The following is a 20034-nucleotide window of genomic DNA, read 5'->3' on the forward strand; positions in this document are numbered from 1 at the left end:
TGTTCAAAACGAACCATTAACTTGCGCCATGAATACCGAACAAAAAACGGTGCTCCACGGTGATCACAAAAGCTCGCGCCATCAAGATCGAACGCGAACTCCTTGGGAGTCACAAACCGTGCAGGACGTTCAGCCAGGTATCCACTCTTAAAGAATGCATCTAGAACCATAATGGTGTAAGGGGTGATTAGAACTGTTGAAATGTAATGGCATGCAACCGAATGCGAAACAGTCTGTCGTGGACCTTATCGTGAAGCTGGCTATCCTTTAAACCGTAGCTGCAGATAGTACGATAATATGTTTCGTAGGCACGGAAAAATAAACATCCAGATGCTGAACTGTTCCAATGGTTCCAGGTGGTATGAAATACAATGTCACCCACTTTTCAGAAGGGATAATTGGTCTAGGGAGAATGATTTTTACACGCAAACCAAGAGTCAAGCACAAGCAAGTTATTTTGAACAGCTGTTGGCCAAAACCAGTGCTCATACCATAGTTGTAGTTCTTTCACATACATTTTCTAATTCTTGCTTGCTGTGACATAAATATTCCCTACTGCCCTTGCAAGATCACGCACACGAGAAAGAATCGAAGCGGGCAGAGCTGCTTCAACTTCTCACAGCACAATAAATAACTGTTCAGCCAATTTACATCCAGATTAATAGTAGCGATAATTGTATAAGCACGTCTTAAAACACTAATGTTTATTGATCTTGATACAATTCTCTTGGTACTTCTAATTTCCACGGTTCCTTTCATATGCATTTCCTCTTCAAATGCCGATTAGTTGGAGTTAAAATCAAATTCTGTAGTGAGCGATGGGATAAGTTGGTTTATCTCATCTATAAATTTTCGGGCCAATTCTGCAGTATGCTGTGCACCGTCAAGTTGACGTTTTGTTTGAAATTTAGTTTTCTTACGTCTTACAACTCTGTAACACTGTTTGAAGCTGTGCATCCATCCACTGCTTCCCTTGAAATGACTGTAATCTATATCGCACGCAATTTTATGTGCACAACACACCCTGTAAATAGTATCCAGCATCCTTGAAGTGCGCAAACACCAGTTTTTGTAACGCGCCTTGTCCTCCCTTAAATATTCCTAGTTTTTCCTATGCGATTCTAAATCTGTTCACAATTGTATTTTACTATTCTGCGGATGATCTTCCATGGGCCGGCCGTGGTGGCGGAGCGGTTCTAGGCGCTTCAGTCTGGAACCGCGCGACTGCTACGGTCGCAGGTTCGAATCCTGCCTCGGTCGTGGACGTGTGTGATGTCCTTAGGTAAGTTACGTTTAAGTAGTTCTAAGTTCTAGGGGACTGATGACCTCCCATGTTAAGTCCCATAAGGCTCAGAGCCATTTTTTGATCTTCCATGTACACAATTATGTTTAGTACGTGCTCCTACGACAATGGTTGTCTTTCACTACGTTTCATTGGAGACAGGATTTGTGTCTCCCTGTTCGACAAGGATGAAGAACTACATGGCTCGACACCTGTTTCATATCAGTTTCACTTGTTAAGCAGGTATCGCCCTCGCTGTACTCCTCATGTACACTTTCGACACAGCCGAGAATATACAACAGCACACATCCCACTGACTCATCTTGCAGAAACGATAATATTTCATCTGCAACTTCTTTCCCACTCTGCGGAATTCCTTGGATTCCCTTCTGACGAAATGTCAACTTCGGCAACTGTTGTTGCAGATGTAATTCAATGTTTACTTTGTTAATCGTTGCCTTTGCTCTGCTTAGTATCAACACCACTAGCACTGTAGCACTGTTGTAAACTACTCGTCGGCTATGTAGTCAACTACGCTCCGGCGAAACATTGACAGCTCTCAGTTTCTTCTTAACGATTATAAAAAGAAATCACTTAAAATGATGACTGTCAAACTTCCCCAGCTTAGATCTCAAGTTAAGATTCACAAAGATGGAAATCCGGTTCGTCCGATTGTGAACAATATGTCATCACCATGCTATAAATTAAATAAGTTCCTTAACAATAAACTTAAATCAGTTTACACGTTCGATAATTATTTTGGGGTCAAAAACAGTGCTGAACTAGCAAATAAAATTAAGGATACACATATACCAAATAATGCGACATTATCATCCTTGGATGTAAAAAATCTTTACATTAATGTCCCAGTAAAAGAAACTATTGACATTATTAGACGTAATCTCCTGCCCCACAACAAGATTAGTACTGCAGAGTGTACAGAACTAACTGAATTTCTAGATTTGTCTTAGCTTATATTTTTTTTTACCTTCAATGACAAAATTTATTATCAAAAAGACAGGCTTGGGATGGGTAATAGCCTAGCAGATATTTTTATCAATGATTTAGAATGTAAGTTTTTTGCCAAGTATCCACAGCTAAAAGATAAAACTATTTATTACAAACGGTATGTCAATGACATTTTATTACTGATAGAAGGTGACACCAGTGAGGTCAACACAAGCAATAGGTAGCATGTACCCAAAAATAACTTTTACCACTAAAATAGAAGAAGATGGCTCTATTAACTACCTTGACCTTACTATTAGGAAAGTTAATAAGAAACATAAGTTTTCGATTTTTGAAAACCGACTTGTACAGATAGTATCATCAGTGCCAGTTCATGCCATCCTCCCAGATACAAAAAAGCTTTCTTCACTTCCATGGTTCACCGGAATGGAAAATGGACGAAAACGAAATGCGTAAGGAACTTAACATTTTAAAGCACATTGCGGTAGCTAATGGCTTTTCTATAAATGACGTCACGCGCCCCTGCAGCAGGCTAAAGAAACGTTTAACAAACAGCAGGCACACACACACACCCACACACCCACATACAAAATAGAACCCGCAAAGATAGAATGAAAACCATTCCTATGAAATTTAACGGCAAAATGTCCCTGCAAATAGAAAAATGTTTTAAGAAGTCTGATGTCAGATGTGGCTTTCAGGTTAACAACACCATAAAATTGAGAATAAAACATAAACTGAAAGGGAAGTATGACAAATTAGATGGCTCTGGAGTATACAGGATTGACTGCAGTAACTGTGACAAATATTATATCGGTCAAACAGGCCACTCTTTTAAATTAACTTTTAAAGAACACTCACAGCCACGGAACAAAACTGCTTTGGCACAGCATTTATCTGAAACTGGTCATTTCATAAGGACCATTGAGAATTGTATGCGTATTCTTCACAGAGTGGAAAAACGCCGTGCTCTTAATTTTTTAGAGAAGCTTGAAATTTATAAAGCAAAAAATAAAGAACCAACAAAACTGCTTAACTGGCAGAGTGACTTTATGCCCAATGCCTACATTGCTTAAATTTTTTTCCTTTATTGAGTTTCGATTCCCCCCCCCCCCCCCAAAAAAAAAAAAGGGCGGGCTGGCGGCAGCTTAATACGCCGCTCTTCAGCCTACAGAATTTGTTTTAAAAAAATGAAGATAATAAATAATAAAAGCAGGCGATAAAATCGGTGACTTAAATGGTAAAATTGTGGAACTTAAAACATAAAACAAAGGGTTGGTGATGCTAATAAAATACACAGGAAGCAGACAGGTAAAATAGTAATTAAAAAACATGGCTACAGTCTGATTTCTGTTCGCAAGAGATATAAAAATCACACCCAACGACGACAGCATGATTTCTGTTCGCAGTACTTTGGAAAGACACACAACACTGAACATTCGCTTGAACACTGCACTAAAAAGTTGGCACAAATATGACACACAACAGCCAAGTGCAGATGATGGAAAGGAAAAGGGGGGAAGGAGAGGAAAAACGAAGTGGAGGGGAGAGGGGGAAGGAGCCGACCCAGGACGAGGACTCATTGGGGGGGGGGGGCAGACGTGAGAGGGAGTGGAGAAAGGAGTGGAAAGCAAAAGGACTCGGGTGGGGGGGGGGGGAGAGAAGGGAAGCAGAGAGAGGGTAGGCGGGGAAAAAACAGGATGGAAGAAGGGGAAGGGTAAGCCTGGGAAAGGACAGAGTAAAGGAGGGTGAGATGAGGACCATAGTTGATAGGAGGGATAAATGGAGGGAGAGAGGGCATCATCTGGGAGGGGAAGTTGAAAGAAGCCACCTTGGGAAAGGAAATGAAAGGTGTAGCGATGGAGGGTAGGTGGGACACAACAGTGAAGGCGCAGCAGAGGGCAGGGGTTGGAGAGGAGAGGAGCAACCAGGGGATGAGGGGGATCAAGGCAGCAGGAGGTGTAGAGTATGTAGATATGTTCGAGGAATAGGAGCAGATATGGGAAAGGAATCAGGTCATAGAGGATACGTGTGGGGGACGGGAGGTGTATATGGAAGGCGAGGCGGAGTGCATGGTGCTCGAGGATCTGGAGGGACTTATAGAATTTTGGGGGACAAATATCCAGGTGGGACTGACATAACAAAGGATGGAACGGATTAAGGATTTGTAGGTGTGGAGGATGGTAGAGGGGTTCAACCCCCATGTCTGGCTAGAGAGGAGTTTGAGGAGTCAGAACAGGTGTGGGCTTTGGAGTGGATGGAGGAGAGATGAGGGATCCAGGTGAGGTGATGGTCAATAGTGAGGCCAAGGTAGATGAGGGTGTGGGAGAAGTGGACAGGATGGGCGCAGATGGTAAGGGAGAAATCCAGGAGCCAGAAGGAGCGAGTGGTACAACCTGCGATGATTGCTTGGGTATTTGAAGGATTGATTTTCAGGAGCCACTGGTTTCACCATGCGGCCAAAAGTTCAAGGTGATTCAGGAGAAGGTGTTGGGATTATTGAAGGGTAGGAGCAAGATGCAAGCAATGCGGTGTAATTGGCATACTCCAGGAGGTGTACTGAAGGTGGGGGCTGGGGCGTATCTGCCGTGTACAGGAGGTGGAGGAGAGGGGAGAGGACAGAGCCCTGGGGCACACCTGCAGAAGGGTAGAAGTTGTGGGAATCAGTGTTATGGATAGTAACATAGGAGGGGTGGCGGGAGAAGAAAGGGGCAATCAGACAGACATAGTTGACAGGAAGGGAGTAGGTCTGGAGTTTAAACAGGAGACCGGGATGCCAGACATTGTCATATGCCTTTTTGAGGTCAAAGGAGGCAAAAATGGCAGAGCGACGGGAGTTAAGCTGGAGGGAGAGGAGGTGTAGGAGTTGGTCAACAGCAGAGAAGGAAGGTCGAAAGCCACATTGGATGTTGGGGAGGAGGTGGTTTCAGTGGAGGTGGTGATGGATGCGCCGGATAAGGATGGATTACAAGAGCTTGCTGAGCACCGAGGTGAGACATATATGGTGATAGGAAGAGGCATCAGATGGAGGCTTGTTGGGTTTGGAGAGCATCAGGATATGGGAGGTTTTCCACAGGCTGGGATAGAAGCCGGTGGCAAGGATGACGTTGTAGAGGTTGGTAAGGACTGCAAGAAAGGAGGGAGGGCAGTGTTTGAGGTGGCGGTAAGTAACGCGGTCAGGGCCGGGAGCTGTGTTGCATTTAGTGCAGAGTGTGAGGCTGATGTCCTGTGTAGTGATGGGAGTGTTAAATTCAGATGGTGGTGTGTGGCCCAAGTACTGGAAGCTAGGAGCAATGGCAGGAACAGAGGTATTCGTATGGTCGATGAGGAGGAATAATCAAATTGGGGATCACCTGCGATGGAAAAAGCATCGGATAGGTGAGAGGCAAAGTAGTCGGCCTTACTGAGGTTGTCAGGAAAGGAACGATCATCAAGGAGGAGATGGTACTGGGGGGTGGGGCGGTTCCCAGTAATGCGGTGGAAAGCAGACCAATACTTGGAAGAGTTTATTAGGAGCATGTTGTTGAGTTTTGTACATATCTGGCGCCATGTGCGGCATTTCTTCGCAGTAAGCAGGTTGCTGATGTGTCGTCGTAATTGCTAGTGGTGAGTGAGTGTGTTCCAGTCACCCGGTCACGAATGCAGAGAAAAGAGCGGTAGAGGTGGCTGGATTCATGAAGAAGAAGGACGGCCTGTGGGGGCAGGGCTGGGCAGTGAGGGTGGATGGCTTTGGTGGGGATATGAGTGGCGACGACGTCAGACAGGGTCTGGTGCAGGAAGGCAGCAGTGCAGGAGATGTCATCAGGAGTTTGGAGGGTAAGGTCGTGGCCTTCGACCTGGGTGTGAGTGGAGTCCCAGTAGGCATCCCAGTTGGCACGGGAGTAATCACGGACAAGTTTAGGAGAGACGTCAGGGCGAGAAGTGGGGCAGGGATGGTGATCATTAGAGATAGTGAGGAGACCAGGAGCATGGTCACTGGCAATGAGGTCAAGGACATCTGCAGTGATGAGCCCAAGGAGGTTGGCAGAGGCAAGGATCACATCAGGAGTGGTGTTAGATTGAGGTCAGGTGTGCTGAGGGAGGGGAACCAGGTCTCCCTGAAGGGTGGTCATAAACTAATGCCACCGCTGTTGGTCGGCACGAGCACAGCTGTGGATGTTGAGGTCAGTGGCAGGCAATCACATAGGTGGAGAAGGTGCGGTCAATGTGGGCCAGGAAATCGTACGGGATGGGGGTGCGAGGGCGGATATAAATGGTGGCACAGGTAATGGTAAGGGTGGGGAAGAAGAGGCTAAGGGTGAGATGCTTGGCAGGATTGTTAAGGAGAGGTTAGGGCTGAACAGGGAGGTGCTTGAGGTGGCCTATAGCAACTCCACCACGTGGCAGAGAGTACATATTATCGGTGTGGTGAAGGATGTAAGGAGCTGTGGAGATGAAGATATGGGGTTGAAGGAAGGTTTCATTTAGGATGAAGGCATCCACATGGTGCTGATGGAGGGTGTGAAGAAAGACATGTTTGGGGGGGGGGTGGGGGTCAGGGAGCAGAGATTGTGGTACAGGTTTCTGTAGTAGTGTTGTACCATGGGAGGGGAGAGTTAGATGAGGGTGGTGAGGGGGGTGAAGGTGAAGTGGGCCTGGTTGTGGGAGTAGGTGGCATAGGTTGTAAGATGGAAAATGGAATGGGCAGCGAGGGCGATTTGGGATGGGAAAGGGTGTGGGAGTGCTGGAAGGAGTGGTTGTTTTGGAGCACAATGGTGATGAAGCAGATGATGTCCTCTGCCATAGGGGGAGTGCAGAGCGAGTTGTTGTGGTGGATGGGGTCATCAGTGGGATGGACAGTTACGGTGAGCTCAGGGGTGATGGGAGGAGGTTTTGCTTTACACCTCAAGGAGTAGGTAGGATGGGGTTCGTTACAGATGTTGCAGGAGGGGGGGAGAGGTGAGGTTGGGGCAGTTCTTTAAGAAATGTGAAGCTTTACAGTGGGGACAGGTAGGCAGGTTCTTGCAGGCGGAGGTAACATGGGCATTCTACTTGAGGCAGCACTGACAGCGGTAGGATTGAACTGGGAAACAGGAGGGGTCCACTTTGTGACAGTGATAGTACGTGAGGGCTCCCTCGGTAAGGAAGCGGTCATGGGAGGAGAAGGATTTGGTGATATCCGCATTAGATAAGTCGGCCCGGCATCATTAAAGATGTGACAGGCCGAGTGGATTTCGATGTCGGGCTGGCAGTTGAGTTCCGCCAATACCTCAGCCTCTGTGACCACAGGGCTAAGCCTTCATGATCACGGTGTGAAGGTTGGCAGACGTTGGAGGGGTCGAGGCTGATGGGGAGAGGGCGGGGTGTGGTAGGGGGTGAGGGTGGCTCGTTGGCCATATTGGATACGTGGGATTCGTGAGAGTAGATCAGTGTGGAACGAAGCATTGGGGGTTTTAGTGAGGCCCGAGTCCTTCTGAGGAATAAGAAGGGAGATGGGGGCATCGGGGAAATATTTATAGATGGCAAGGGTGAAAGTGCGGGCATCGAGGAATTGAGAGTCAGGGTTGGAGAGGACAAAGGTGTGAGTGGCAGGTGTGGCAGGGGTGAGGGGTGGGGGTCAGGGTCGAGTCCATAGGGGTGGGTGGGTCACGGGGATCATGGGTTTTCTTTGTGGAGATTGTGGAGGAGGGTCAACATTAGGGCATTTGGAAGGTTTCATGGACAGGACAGGGTGGAGAGGGGGCTGGGGGATGGATTGCAGGGGGAGATGATGGGGTGCAGTTCTCCCATGAGGGACGGATGACGGCTTGGAAGGGGGTGTGTATGGGACTGAGACTGTGGAGTGGCGAGCCGAAATCCGTGCTGGCTTAAAGTCTGTCGGAGGTGGTGCAGGGAGCGGCGGAAGTCTGCAGATGGCGATGGAGTGACAGGGACAGGGGAGGGAGAATTAGGGGTAGTTACAGCCGAAAACGGCGCAGGAGTGGGGTGGACAGGGAGGGAAGGAAGGACGGGAATGGGGGTGGCGGACGAGCTCCACGTGATGGTGGTTGGAGCAGTGAAGGGGAAGGTGAAAATTACAGATGTGGGGGAGGGGGAGGTGGCACATAGTGGTGGCCTGCGAAAGGGGGGCGAAGACGGCGACGGAGGTGACGGTGACAGCGATAGCGACACGGGCAGCAGCGACGGAGGTGACGGTGACAGCGACAGCGACACGGGCAGCGGCGACGGCGGCGGCGAAGCAGGCGAGTGGGCGGCAGCCCCTCTGGCAGGCGACGAAAGCGGGCCGTGAATTCTCTCCGGGCAGCAGCTGGACGATGTCGGCAAGTAGGTGGCGGCCCAGAATCCTCAAGTGGCGGCGGCTGCGGCGGCGAACAGGCAGGCAGGCAGGCAGACAGGCGGACGGACGGACAGCTACAGCAGCGAGCACCGGGCGGCAGCTCCGGCGGACGGACGGGCGGACAGACAGACATACAAACAGCAGCAGCAGCAGCAGCAGCTGCTGCAGCAACAACAAAGCTTCGAAGACGGAAAATCCACCCTCAGGATAGCCCAGCCGCTGCAATCTGTCGTTTTCGAAGGAGAGAATCCTACTTTCTAGATGTCGAATCAGTGCACGCCTATGTTGTATATAGTTTGTTGATAGTTTCACCTAGTATTGAGTGCCTCACGCCGGCCGGTGTGGCCGTGCGGTTCTAGGCGCTTCAGTCTGGAATCACGTAACCGCTACGGTCGCAGGTTCGAATCCTGCCTCGGGCATGGATGTGTGTGTGATGTCCTTAGGTTAGTTACTTTTAACTAGTTCTAAGTTCTACGGGACTGATGACCACAGATGTTAAGTCCCATAGTGCTCAGAGCCATTTTGAGTGCCTCACATATTTACTTCGTTTTCGTACGTTTTAGGCATGACTCTAGAATTTTCTTGTTCCTTCTCCGTTCATTTCATAGACTGCATTAACCAGATAATGTGGGTCATGCACTGTTACAGAATTTTATTATTATTTTCTTGCAACGGAGTGCCGCAGGGTATTGGGGCCCTCTGGTGGTCACGTTCCTCCAACCACTTCCCGCTTGTGCGGAATTCTGGCGTTAGCGCTAACAGAGGGCGCTGATTATGTGCAACAATATGTTCTCTTTCATTTGTGGCTTCTTTAGCGATTTGTTTTATGGTTGTTTAACATTATCCAGTGCACTATCAAAGGTGTTCATTATTTATGTCATTATCTATAATAGTGGCATAAAGCATATGTCAACTACAGTTTCTTAACTCTTCCTCTTTTTAACAATCTTACTGTTGTCGTGTTCTTTTAATTGCATTTTATTACTGTACTGCCTTTTATACGTTATAAGCTCATTAGAGACTTCAACTATCGTATCCCCCTTTATTTTCGCTGTTCATTTAATTATTGAAATCTAGCGTATGCCAACAATAGCGACATCTGATGAACTTACAACACAAACGTCTTGTGGCTACTGTACGGCAGCTTGTTTTGAACAGTAGTGCTACTGACAACATGACTCGTGCATATTATGTTATTTATATATATATATATATTTGACGATGCTGGTGCTGATTCTGCATTTAACATTTGACGATGCCACCATGGCTGCAGTACATTAGGACTTTGTTTTTATAAAACAGGTATGCCTCTCCATACTTAAAGCCCACAAATGCATATATTTGTCAGTAGTACTTTTCATTATGGTCTATGTACTGTTTTTAAGCTGTAGACAATCTGCGAGTGTATTTACGTTTTTCCCATTTTTTGCTGCAGATCCGTTTATGGCCATTATAGACCGAAACCGGTAATCTGTTAACAAAAAGTTTGTGACCATAGAAGTAAATTAAAGGAAACTTATTGTGTATATGGGTCACTGTTTTCTTCGCGAACATGGCAGATATGCCCCAACACACACCCCCCCCCCCCCTCCAGTACACCTCTTCCAATATGCCGATGAACCGCATTCCTCGCCCTCGCTCCTACTCTCCAACGGTCCCAACGCCTTCTCCAGAATCACTTTGACCTTTTTTCCGCATGGTGTAACCAGTGGCTCCTGAAAATCAATCCTTCCAAGACCCAGGCAATCATCGCAGGTCGTACCACTCGCTCCTTCTGGCTCCTGGATTTCTCCCTTACTGTCTGCGCCCGTCCTGTCCGCCTCACCCCCACCCTCACCTACCTTGGCCTCACCATTGACCGTCACCTCACCTGGATCCCTCATCTCCGCTCCATCCAATCCAAAGCCCACAACTGCCTCTGACTCCTCAAACTCCTCTCTGGCCAGACATGGGGGTTGCAGCCCTCTACCATCCTCCTCACCTACAAATCCTTAATCCATCCCATCCTCTGTTATGAGAGTCCCACCTATATATCTGCCCCCCCCCCCCCAAATTCTATAAGTCCCTCCAGATCCTTGAGCGTCATGCACTCCACTTCACCTTCCACATACACCTCCCATCCCCCATGCAGATCCTCTATGACCTCATTCCTTTCCCCCATCTGCTCCTGTTCCTCGAACATATCCGCTTACTCTACACCTCCCGCCGCCTTGATCCCCCTCACCCTCTGGTTCCTCCTCTCCTCTCCCGTCCCTGCCCCCTGCCCTGCCATGACTTGTGTCCCCCCTACCCTCCATCTCTGCACCCATCATCTCCTTTCCCAAGGTTGCTTCCATCAACTCCCCCTCCCAGATGATGCCCTCTCTCTCTCCATCTATCCCTCCTATCAACTCTGATCCCCACCCCCCCTCCTTTCCTCCGTCCTTTCCCTGGGCTCCCTCTTCCCCCCCTTCCATCCTGTTTTCTCCCCACCACACCTCTCCCTACCTCTCATCACCCCACCTGAGTCCTTTTGTATTCCCCTCCTCTGCCATCCCCACTCCCTGTCGTGTCTGCCCAGCACCCCCCACCCCTCTTATGGGTCCTCATCCTCCATCGGCTCCTTTCCCGCCTCTCCCCCTTCGCTTTTCCTCTCCTTCCCCCCTTTTTTATCTTTCCATCATCTGTCCAGTTTCCCCCACCTGCTCTCGGCTGTGGTCTGTCACATTTGCCAACTTTTTAGTGCAGTGTTTCAGTGACTGTTCAGTGTTGTTCGTCTTTCTCGTGTTGCGAACAGAAACCATGCTGTCGCTAGGTGTGAATTTTATATCATTTGCGAACAGAAACCAGACTGTCGCCGTGTTTTTTAATTGTCTGTCTATTGTTTTACCTGTCTGCTTCGTATGTATTTTATCATCCCTCTGTTCTTTGTTTTAAGTTGCACGATTTTTTTTCGCCATGTTACTCTTTAAGTCTCCGATTTTATCGCCTGTTTTTATTATTTATTCTCTTCATGTTTTTAACAAAGTCTGTAGGCTGAAGAGCGGCATACTAAACTGCTGCCAGCCCACCCCCTTCGGGGGAACTGAAATTCAATAAAGAAAAAAAAATTTCTTCGCGACAGTGTCGCAGCTTGTGGTACGCTCCGTAACTTCCTGCTATGCTCACCATAGTAGACGTCCAGTCCCACCCCGTGTTGCCACTAGCAGCAATGTTGTGGTTGCGTGGTAGACAATATGTGGGGCGTTGAATTCCATAAACATCACTGGCCTTTCGCGACCTCGCACTCAAGGGCTCCTTGTGTGTCATCAAAACTCACAAGATTGATTACACAATATGTGACGAGTTCCTCACGGTAACGATAGTTTTATGATCTAAAGCTGATTGCTGGTACCATCGAAACCGGTCATACCTTTGAATAAATTTGCGATTTAGATAAAAAAAAGAATTGTATTAAATTTGCTCTCGAGATGGAGAAGGATGGCATGTTACAATTCTTGAATATTTCAGTTGAGCGAAATGCAGGAGGCTGGCTTGCTCATTCAATGTACAGGAAAGCAACACACACTATTCGGTACTCGAACTCAAATGTCTTTCACAACCTCGAACACAAGGAAATGGTCCTCAACACCTTCGTTCAAAGAGCAAGTATTATTCCCGACAAATAGCACCTACATTCTGAACTGCAACACTTAAGATGTTTATTCAGAGAAAATGGTTGCAGCAAGCGGGAAGTTGCTAACACTTCCAAGTGCCATCTACGAAAGATTTCTCGTGAACCGGTGGAAGACGCGAAGCCACTTGCATTCCTCCTATAGTGTGGGGCAACGAGCAGCAAGATAGGACTCATGTTGCAGACTGTAACCCATAGACTCCAGTGGGCAGACACAGCAGGTGGCAAACTAACAAAGACTGCCCTTTCCCATACAAGGAAACAGAGAGAGTGAAATAAAATTAATCCAGAAAATCCGATTACAGACTCATCTTGCTGACGAGAATACGAGTTCGTGGGCACCATGAACGGATCTATCAATTGTGTAATTAAAAAGGAACAACAATAAAATCAGTCAAGTGGAGTAACAAAACTAGTTTTCTCTGATCAACAGACACCACCGAAGTGATTCCTGCACGGTGAACTACCGGCTGGGGGGCTGAACATTTTTCCCATTCACTAGTCAGTTAATATAAAAATTATTCAAGATTGTGAACTTTCTTATAGTTGGAGTTGTAATGTTCAAAATAAAAAAGAGGGCACGCTGACGCATAGGGATAGCAATTGTCGACGCGATCGAAGAATTTGCGCCCAAAGAGGCCCTGCAACCTAAACTTCAGAGATGACAGAGCCGCACCGCTGCTCTGAGGGCACAGGAACCGTTAGTGATTCCTCCCCAACTTACGTTGGCTATGGGCACCTCTTTGATCTCGCGGAAGCGTACTGCGAGGTGGCACCCTAGGCAACAAAAGCATGGAGAGATGATATCCGGGCCCCAGTCGTATGCAGTTACTTGAAGACGACAGGTGTGTCTCTTAGTTAGTAGTCGCAAAGCAGAAGTTAACGCCATCTTAGGTGGGTCCATCAGCAGTAATGCACTAATGTGCTGCCCCTGTTTCTGCTAACGCATCTCGATTTCGCCGGCTTTTCTATTTTCGAGGTTCAACTCTCGCAATTAGATTTCACTCTCTCTCTTTCGGGATTGGTTTTCGATTTCGTTGTCTTTATTGAATTTCTTGATATGTTTGTTATATATAATATCTGGCTTACAGCAGGAAAGCAAATCACCAAATCGCTCGTTACCGTGAGCTGGTGACTGTAATTGTGTGACATGGCTACCTCAATTTATAGTCCTTTCGATTGTCAATATCCTTTCATGTTTAATTTCACTGCAGGCCTTTCCCTTGTTGAAGCTTTGCTTTGTCCTTCTTATTAATTGTCTCATCGATTTGGCAACAAACCCCGCCACTGACGTAATGATGCCCAGTTACGACCAAGTAATAAAAACGTCCTTTCATTACAAGGCGCGAACTCAAACCAGTTACCAGTCCGCCTACAAAAGACGAGGTACGTTAAGCGCCGTTATAGACAACGAAGCTCTTCTAGTGATCTATGTGAGGGGTGTCCACTGTGAATGTGGCAGCATGTATCAACATACAGGTCGAACTATTCACACTGTTGCTGAGTGTCGTAATTTATTTATTCGTGTCAAAAGTGTAGCATACAAAATAGACAACAAGAGAAAAAACAGACTAAATATATAAAATTAATATACACAAAGGAAGTATAGATGTGAGGTAGTTGGTGTTATACGAGGGCCGTTCAGAAAGTAACCTCCGGTTGATTTAAAAAAATACACCAAGTTAAATAAAAATATTTTAATATATACATCTTACAACTACATCTTTGCACTATTTTTCTACATATTCTCCATAGCGATCGAGGCACTTATCGTATCTCTTCACAAGCTTTGAAATTCCTTCTGCATAAAAATCACCCGCTTGTGCCTGGAGCCTGTGACCGCATCTTTGAGCTCTTCGTCGTCATCAAACCGCTGTGACCCGAGCCATTTCTTCAAATGCATGAAGAGGTGATAATCACTTGGCGCCAGGTCTGGGCTGTAAGGTGGATGGTTGATAACGTCCCACTTGAAGGACTCAAGAAGGGCCGTTGTTCTGCGAGCAGAGTGAGGACGGGCGTTATCGTGCAAAGAAACTATACCGGAAGTCAGCATACCACGGCGTTTGTTCTGTATAGCCCGTCGTAACTTTTTTATTGTTTCACAGTACACGTCTTGATTAATGGTCGTACCACGTTCCATGAATTCAACCAACAACACCCCTTTGGCATCCCAAAACACCGTTGCCATCAGTTTTCTGGCAGAAAAATCTTGCGAGGCTTTTCTTGGTTTGGTAGGCGAATTTGAATGTGCCCACATCTTTGATTGTTCTTTTGTCTCAGGGTTCACGTACTTAATACAGGTTTCGTCACCGGTCACGATTCTGTTTCACAATGGTTCTCCTTCGTCCTCATAACGTGACAGAAAGTCTAATGCAGAGGCCATTCTTTGAGTTTTGTGGTGGTCGGTAAGAATTTTGGGCACCCATTGTGCACAGAACTTACGGTAACCCAATCTTGCTGTCACTATCTCGTACAAGAGAGTCTTAGAAATCTGTGGAAAACCAGTAGACAACTCCGACATTGAGAAACGTCGATTTTCACGAACTTTTGCATCAACTGTCTGAACGAGTTCGTCAGTCACCAATGATGGTCTACCACTCCTCTCTTCATCATGAACGTTTTCTCGTCCACTTTTAAATAAACGTACCCATTCACGGACAACTCCTTCACTCATAACTCTTGGTCCGTACACGGCACAAAGCTCACGATGAATAGCTGCTGCAGAATATCCTTTGGCTGTAAAAAACCTTATGACAGCACGCACTTCACATTTGTCGGGGTTTTCTATTGCAGCACACATTTCAAACTGCCACAAAAACTAAACTAGCGCAGGTACGACGTTCACTCGACCACGGCTTGATGCCGACTGACCTGTTGAGTGCGTGAACGCACAGATGGCGTCGCTACTCCCCCCACAACCCGTACTGTGACCGATCGGAGGTTACTTTCTGAACCGCCCTCGTATAATAATAGTCATAACTAAACAAACTACAAACGCTAAATACAACCAGACCAAAAATTAGCAACCTCGACGGCATTGTCTCTGGCTTGCAATGTGTCCTCCAACGTGCAGGAAACTGAGCACTGAGGTCAGTTGTGAGGATAGAATGAAATTTTCACTCTACAGCGGAGTAGCGCTAATATGAAACTTCCTGGCAGATTAAAACTGTGTGCCGGACCGAGACTCGAACTCGGGACCTTTGCCTTTCGCGGGCAAGTGCTCTACCGACTGAGCTACCCAAGCACGACTCACGGCCCGCCCTCACAACTCTAATTCCGCCAGTACCTCGTCTCCTACCTTCCTATCATCACAGAGGCTCTCCTGCGAACCTGCAGAACTAACACCCCTGGAAGAAAGGATATTGCGGAGAAATGGCTTAGCCACAGCCTGGGGGATGTTTCTAGAATGGGGATGTTTCTTACAGGGGTGCTAGTTCTGCAGGTTCGCAGGAGAGCCTCTGTGAAGTTTGGAAGGTAGAAGACGAGGTACTGGCGGAATTAGAGCTATGAGGGCGGGCCGTGAGTCGTGCTTGGGTAGCTCAGTCGGTAGAGCACTTGCCCGCGAAAGGCAAAGGTCCCGAGTTCGAGTCTCGGTCCGGCACACAGTTTTAATCTGCCAGTTGTGAGGATGTTTGGTGGTTTGTTCGGCTCCACATTCGCATAAAGTTGATGGGTCCCCAAGACAGCCCCACTTAGCCAATCCATTTCTGAGTCTGTTGGTGGACTTCCACGTTTTGTATTGCAGATTTTCACCTAGAAGGGGGAGGGGGGTGAGGCAGCTCCGAAGGTGTGATCCATGATCTGTGTTTCTGGTGGTCCACAGGTTTTTTAGCGGCGTTGAGTTGATGTCCTGTCATTAACGGAAGTTTATAGAAAGCTCTTCCTAGATTTTAGCTCGCTTAGGGGAGGTTGGTGTCCTTGCAACGGATGAGCTGTGTTTAGTTCCACTTTGCGCCTCTCTGTGATCGCGACAACTTCCCGTCTTATATCTGGTGGGGCTATCCCAGCCATGCTGTAGGGCAAGGGTTCCCAACAAAATTTTTGGTATCTTGTCACATCACAGTATCAAGTACCTAAAAAAGCCAAATTAAGAGTCTTTTTACACGTTTTCTATTTTTGTTACTTAGTAAAAACATTGACGTAATCATTATGGAAAAAATATTGAGCTTAGAACTTTTTCAGTTTAGCCAACATTGTTATTGTTAAATTTTTTTATTATTGCTGAAAATCTTTGTCTTCAAATCTGGGTGTTCAGTATAACAAACTCTTAAAAACATAAAAATTGAGTATGAACTGAAAATTACAGGAAAAAATTAAAACTGAGTGTATTGGTCTTTCAAGTGTACTACACTTGAGATTGTATTGAGTAGACGTGTGTGAAAAATAAAAAAGCACTAATTTCATACAAGGTATTATTTATTTGAAAAAAATACAGTTACAACAGAGTACTCCATCAGTATACAGTTAGTTTTAATTTTCAGTTCTTAAGCTCTGCCCATGCAGGAAGTGGCTAAAACAAAAAATCTGTTGTCATACGAAATATATTTAACATATTTTTTAATTCTAGTAGCACTTGCGGACCCCTCTGGCATAGCTCGCGGACCCCTGGGGGTTTGCGGACCACCTGTTTGGAACCACTGCTGTAGGGTTTGTAAGAAGGCGTTGCCCTCAAGCATCCTGAAGTTATTCTCCATGTCTCGTTGAGTGAAACATCCACATGCCTGGCATGGACAGAACAGTATCAAAGAGGGCAGGCGTATTCAGCGCAAGAGTAACATATTTCAAGTGCCGATATTGTGAGAAGTGTCGATTGGGTACCCCACCCACAACTGTGAACTTTCTGATGATGTTATTGCGGTGGATACGTTTTGTTTTGTGTTTAGGCAGTGCTTCATAAATATCAGTGCTTGGTCGAGCGTGACCCCCAGATATTCTGGATTATGACAGTGTTCCAGCTCCATGCCATCCCATGCGACTTTTAACTTTCTGTTGGCACATACTTGAGTTTTAGCCGGATTCGGTTTTTGGCAGTTATTTTGGTAGTATGCCGAGAGAAAAAATGAAGTCCATTTGTTAGATGCCTCTCTGCTGTTTTGAAATCTTTGGCTTGAGATATTAGCGTCAGATCGTCAGCATAGTTATAAGCTTTTTGTGTAAAAAAGGCTATGGCTGATCGCTGCTACTAATTATAGTAGGACACTTCTCTGGGGCAGACCACTTTTGTATACTCTCCTTCTACTTTTCTTGCCATCTAGCTCCACATAGAATCTACAGTTCTGAAAGACAGTTCCTATGAAGCTAGTAAAGTCATAATCTCTCGTTAATTGATATAGTTTGTGCAGCATGATATTGTGCTACACAGTATCATAAGCTGCGGAGAGATCCACAAATAGCGCTCCTGTAACCAAACCCCCCTCAAAACTATCCTCGATATTCTGTGTCAGACGGAGAATTAGTGCTGTAAAAATTTTATTGAGTCTAAATCCAGCTTTTTTGGGATAAGTTGAGGCTCCGTGACAGGGCGAAGACAATTAAGCAACATACTTTCCAGGATTTCATAAAGATGGCACAAAAGTAATATAGGACAAACGTTGTTGACATCGCAAGCTGATTTGCCGTGATTCAGTATGGCGATGATCCTTTTCCTTCTCCAGATTTTAGGACTCTGCTGTCGTGTCAGACAGTTACTGTAGAATTGCAAAAGCCATCCCAAAGTCGCAGGACCAAACTGCTTTATCTGCTCCACCAATAAATCGTCAGGTCCTGGCGCCTTGCCGGATTTACAATTTTAATAGCAGCTTTCAGTTCTTACAAATTACACTTAATGGACAGCACGTTTGTGTTTGGATGTAGCCGGGTAATCCTTATGTTTTACTTTTTTCCTTCTGTTTTCACATTCGGTAGCATTTGGTGGGCGACTTCATTTGGGGTGCCGTTTAATATTATTTTGAGTATTGCGGGATGATTACTGAGTCTTTTGAGCAGTTGCCAAGCTTTTCTGCTTCTCTTAGACATCTCAATAAAAATTGTTCAAATGGCTCTGAGCACTATGAGACTTAACTTCTGATGTCAGCAGTCCCCTAGAACTTAGAACTGTTTAAATCTAACTAACCTAAGGACATCACACACACACACATGCCCGAGGCAGAATTCGAACCTGCGACCATAGCGGTCACGCAGCTCCAGACTGTAGCGCCTAGAACCGCTCGGCCACTCCGGCCGGCAGACATCTCAATACTTTCTACCGTTTCAATCCATCGATTTTTTTTCTTTCGACAATTCTTGGGATAGTGTTTGTCCCGATTTTTTTGTATCCATATTGAATGTCTTTATCAAAAAGTCTACGGTATTGTTGCAGTTTTTAACGTTAATTCTTCGTTCATTCTCGGAATTATGTTGTAAGACAGCCTCAAAGCGCGAGAGCATCTCATCCCAGCGTCTACGAAACTATTGCAGGAGTCTAGAACGGGTTCTATGCGTAGTATTGCCTCGTCCAGAGTTTACGCAACACTCCTCCAGTTGGCCTTCTTAAAGTTGAACGGCCTATGGAACAGAATCACCTGTGGTTTGACGGCTGCAAACACTTGACAGCAGATTGGCCTATGTTGGATGCCAGGCACAGGTAATGATATAGTCATCACACAGCGATGAAAAACCGTGTCACTGAGGAAAAGCAGGTCGGGGCTATATCCTCTTTTGCAGCGGTCAGTGGTAAATGATGGAGCTAACTTGCAGTCATGTAAGAGAGTTAATCTTCTGCAATCAGCCCACTTCAGCACATCCTTTCCGTTTACGTAATCATCCTCGTAATCCCAAACTCCACTGCGGCTGCTAAAGTCGCCCACGATGAAGTGTGTGTCCTGATTTTCAAAATTAATTGGAGGAGGGGGTGGGGGTTGAGGGCTGAAGTTGAATTTTTCGCCAGGAGACTTGTGGACGGATATTACTGTACAACTGCTCAGCTCAATCGTTAAGCTTTTAGTATCGTCCTCCTCTGTCAGAGACAATGAGGGCACTGCTAGACCGGGCCTCACGAAAATGGCACTTCCATACTGCCTGCGTGGTCTCTCAATGGCAGTCTGTGTGGTGTCACCGCCAACCACCACACTTGCTAGGTGGTAGCCTTTAAATCGGCCGCGGTCCGCTAGTATACGTCAGACCCGCGTGTCGCCACTGTCAGTGATTGCAGACCGAGCGCCGCCACACGGCAGGTCTAGAGACACTTCCTAGCACTCGCCCCAGTTGTACAGCCGACGATGCTAGCAATGGTTCACTGACAAATTACGCTCTCATTTGCCGAGACGATAGTTAGCATAGCCTTCAGCTACGTCATTTGCTACGACCTAGCAAGGCGCCTTTATCCTTTGCTCTTTATCTTGTGAAGCATGTACCGTCAAGAGAGATGTTCACCAATTGTGGATTAAAGTTAAGTATTCTACCAGTTACCTCCTGTTTTGCTAGTCTTATTTCTCTGACCTGTTCCAGACCTCACGCCAGCCTGCGTGAGCTTAAACGCGTGCCTTTCGGCTACCGGTCATAGTGGATTGGCTGTCTTGCCAGTCCACTACAGTCTGCATGCCTGTTATTCTTAGTCTTCGTTGAGTAATATCTCTGCGCGTTTCTTGTATGCACAAAACATTACAATTTGTATCTTGACACATAGTTTGAAGAAATTCTTCTTTGCTAGCTGACAAGCCTGGAATGTTTACGGTCATTATGTCAGTTTTGGTCTTGACGAAGACGCTGCGGTTTTTCTATCGCACTCACAACGGTTCTGTATTGGAAAGATCAGTCGGTCCAGGGAAACTTCAACCG

Source organism: Schistocerca cancellata, chromosome 2 (assembly GCF_023864275.1).
Source record: "Schistocerca cancellata isolate TAMUIC-IGC-003103 chromosome 2, iqSchCanc2.1, whole genome shotgun sequence".
In the NCBI taxonomy this organism is placed as follows: Eukaryota; Metazoa; Arthropoda; class Insecta; order Orthoptera; family Acrididae; genus Schistocerca; species Schistocerca cancellata.